The 4271-nt window shown below is 31.6% G+C and overlaps 1 pseudogene across 1 annotated transcript; it reads left to right on the top strand.

Moving 5' to 3' along the window:
- The first annotated feature begins 430 nt into the window (after nt 1-430).
- Nucleotides 431-3930, top strand: LOC145054584 (UPF0481 protein At3g47200-like; annotated as a pseudogene). The gene is made up of 2 exons (XR_013684848.1): nt 431-549; nt 1928-3930. The product of XR_013684848.1 is annotated as a UPF0481 protein At3g47200-like (transcript).
- The last annotated feature ends 341 nt before the right edge of the window (nt 3931-4271 follow it).

The following is a 4271-nucleotide window of genomic DNA, read 5'->3' as shown; positions in this document are numbered from 1 at the left end:
ATTTTTAAAAATTTATTGATTTTAAAAAAATTGCAGTTTTTTTTTAAAAATATTTTTTGTTTAGGTTTTTTTTTTAAAAAAAAAATCTTATTTTCTAAAAATTTTGAACTTTTTTTTAAATCCAAAAATTTGATTTGTTATTTTAATATTTAGATATTTTTATTAATATTTCCAATAACATAAAAAATCAAACAGTAAATGAGATTGGTTTGATGACGATTATGCTCTTAATTAGTTAACTTTGATCTAACGCTCCACTTTTAATTCTCGGTTTTTTGGAAAACTATGAGTTCTCAACGGATCTCACCTTATATATATATATATATATATATATATATATATATATATATATATATATATATATATATATATATATATATATATATATATATATATATATATATAGACTTTTTCATGACTCCACTTTTGTTGCAAGCTCCACTTTGGCTATTAATATATTAAGCATCTGAAGGTTTTTCTATATGACTCGCTCTCGTTTCAAAGAAGCAAATTAGGTCATCAGGTCATGCTTTCAACAGAAAAACAAAGGTATTGGTATGCTTTTTCTCTTTCTTCCTCTCTTTCTTTCTTTCACTTTCTTTGTATTTATTTATGTATCTCCATTTCTTTCTTTCTTTCACTCTCTTTTTATTTATTTATGTATCTCCATGTGTGTTTATTATTAAGTGGAGAAAACTTTATGTTATACTTGTATAAGGTTTTGATGGAGTCGATTATCGCCTAGGAAACAATGCCCTAATCTACGATCGTGTCATATGCACTGGGATAGTACGTAGTATGCATATAGATAAATTCATGGAAGTATTATTATTGTAGGAAGTCATAGTTTTTTTTTTTTTTTTTTTGAAACGGTAAAAAACCGCTAACCGAATAATAGGTTTAGGTTCAATGGAAAATGATTAATTAGGGCAACATATGCTGGAACCAATGATCAAGTGACATGTGTCTATTTCTTTATTCATAAGCAATGTACTATGGAAGTTATTTATGTAGTTATTCCAAAATGATGTGTTGTCATGCTTTTATTGGTTCTAACATGTGTTGGCCTAATTCTTTATTTTCCATATAACATTTCCCCCGCATAATATATGTATATTATACACAGGAAAAATAACTCAATATATTTAAATCCAGAGAATGTATTACCATGCAAGAAAAAAGATAGACTAACAATCTAGGAAAATGGATCACTCCTGGTTTTGGATCCGCAACTAATAAGAAACCCACAAAAACCCAAGATAACTAAAAACCGCTAACCGCATATCATAAGAAAAACCTTCATGTTTGAACCCCTACAATAGTTAGGCATGACAGCAGATATATAACTATTAAACGACACAACACATCTTACATTGTAGACATAATAATGCATATATTATACAACTTCAAAAAAAATTATCATATATAGAATGAAATTCTAATCTAGCTAACCCCTGACATAAGAAAGAAAAAAAACAAATTAAATGTATGTGCTTGCATGGTTAATTTAAATTAGTTTGTTAAATTGTTAATACATTTTTTTATAAATAGCTAATCAGTCAATCCATATCAAATAATGAATTATGTTACCTTAATCAGGTTATTGATTAGGTTCTTTTTACGTATGGCTGGCAAAATTTTATTAAAACAAACAAAGAGCTACAATACAAATACAAAAAGATAAAAAATAAACATAAAAACATGAGACTAAAAATCAGAAATTTAAAGACAATTGATTTTACTATAATTTAGTTAAGTTTTTAGAAAGTCTACTTTCAAAATCAAAGTTTAAAGCTTATATTTTAATTTGATAATCAAACAATGAATTATGTTAATAAATCTTTTTTTTAGTATGGCTGATATATAGTTGATTTTTATTTGATAAACAAGTATCTTATTTGTTGAAAAACGGGTATTCTTTGAAAAGAAAAAAATCAAATGAGATGGAGATGTACGGAAGTGAAGATGTAAGAGTTGAAATACCGCGGGGTAATCAACAGGAACCAGTCGACTAAATTAACATCCACGACGTTGCCCGGGAGTGGGAAGGCTGCTTCGAAGACAATGACACTAGTGCCCAACATTCAGAACGCAAACGACAAATGCAGAAAGTACATCCATTGCTCTTAAAAGGTGAAAAAGGTGAAAGAAACCGCCATTGTTATGAGCCAGCAGTGGTTTCACTTGGCCCTTACCACCATAACCGAGACGACCTCTCCGCAGCCAACGAATACAAGCTCGTAACTCTCGAGGAATATCGTTTGAGCTGTGGAACTCAAAATAATTCCATGGATTCGTTATACTTATACAACAAGGTGTTCGAGGTGATACACGATGCTAGAAAGTGTTATATCCATGGTTCTACAGATGAATACAATGACGAGCAGTTTAATCGCATGATGTTGCTTGATGGTTGCTTCATTTTGTTCTTTATAGAATGTGTTGCTAGCCAGAACACTATGTTGATGCTAAATAACGAGTATTTAGGCGCATTGGGCTTTGCGCATATATCTCGTGATATTTTGTTGCTCGAGAACCAAATCCCATTTATAGTACTCCAAGTTTTGTTGGATTTGCGATTCCCAGAAGATAGAGGCGAAAGGATCTTAAATAGGTTTTTTAACTACTTGAACTATGGTGAAATCATCGGTAAGGAAGAAAATGTGCTTGAAAAGAAGCAACCTCTTCATCTTCTCGAGCTTTACAGGTCCTATTTCATCTCGCTTTCCTCTTGTTTTGCTCATGTTCAATCGAGTAATTCGAGCATGTGGCATTGGAGAGAAAACTTAGACATTGATACTAATGAAAAATGGAATTATGTAAAACGAAATCGATCTTTTGCATCAGTAACAGAACTCAAAGCTAAAGGGATTTTCTTGAAATGTACTAACGTCGATGACGAGTCTTCAAATGGAGACATCAAGTTTCGCTCACATTATTGTTATGGTGAGCTTGAGCTTGTTAGTCGAGCGGTGTACTCGAATTCAAAAGCTATTTACTTGAACATGATCGCTTACGAGATGTGCCCACATAATCCTAATGACTTTCGAGTTTCAACTTATATTCGTGTAATGAAATCGTTGGTTATTCGGCCTGATGACGTGAAGGAGTTACGAGACAACAACATACTGCTTCATAGTCTTGGTCGAGATGAAGATGTGGTGAAGGTGTACGATGAGATTGATGCACCCGCGGTTAATGTTCACATGTTTAACCAGCTCCGACGAGGAATTGAGAAGCACTGTAATAACAAGTATAAGACGTACGTGGGCGGCGGAGTTGATTAACATCTACTTTAGCAGTCCATGGAAGACAATGGCTTTATTGGTCGCTACTGCTATTCTAATCACTAGTTTTCTACAGACTTACTTCACCATCTGGCCAGATGACTAATGACTACAGCCGGGATATTGTCAAGCTTATGATATGATGTCTACAGTATTCTATTTAAGCCATTCATGTTCATGTTACACGAAGTGGGGGAGCTAGTGTGTATGGTTGTGCCATATATATATATATATATATATATATATGTATGTCAATAATCCCTTATTGATATTACTAGGCACCCACTTCACTCATTTTAAACTTTCATGAGTTTCATCACAACCATATCTTGTCTCTTCTGTGCTACGTATTTGCTTTTGCAAGAAAGATTCAAAACCAACTCATGAAATGGAATTGGATCCCTACTAAATAAAAAGAAAGAATCATGAAAGTTTATTAGTTAATAATTTGGTAGTGATTGTGTTTTTACTTGGTTTTATTAATAATTTGATAGTTTTTATTAGTTTTGACTTTTATGTTAGCAATTGGTCCTTTGTTTATTTTATCAGTTTGTGTTGTGTAAACTTATGTTTAATAATCTGTAAATATATTTAGTTTATATTTTGTAAACTGTTTTTATAGACTATAAACAAATTTACTTTAAGTTTAACAATTTCCGAAATGAAACAATCAGCATGTTAGACTTTTTTGATAATGGAAAGTGGAAACAACCAACAAATTTATTATTTTTATTAGTTCTGAAACGAAGACATATTGGGTAAATTGTGTAATCAAATTTCTTTATTAAACCATTGTATAATTTGCATGATCGAAAGAAAAATATTTTCCAAAGTTATCAATATTTTTATTGTATTAATTATATGATGGACCGCAGTTAATTGATTTTCGGTCTGGCTCCATGACTGGTCACACGGCTGGCCACCCTACCATGTTGCACACTCGAATTGTTTCAACATTCTAAGAGCATATTTGGCACGGAGCGT

This window comes from Lactuca serriola, chromosome 5 (genome assembly GCF_051521515.1).
Source record: "Lactuca serriola cultivar US96UC23 chromosome 5, Lser_US96UC23_V15, whole genome shotgun sequence".
NCBI lineage: Eukaryota > Viridiplantae > Streptophyta > Magnoliopsida > Asterales > Asteraceae > Lactuca > Lactuca serriola.
This window is presented reverse-complemented; position numbering and strand designations above follow the sequence as displayed.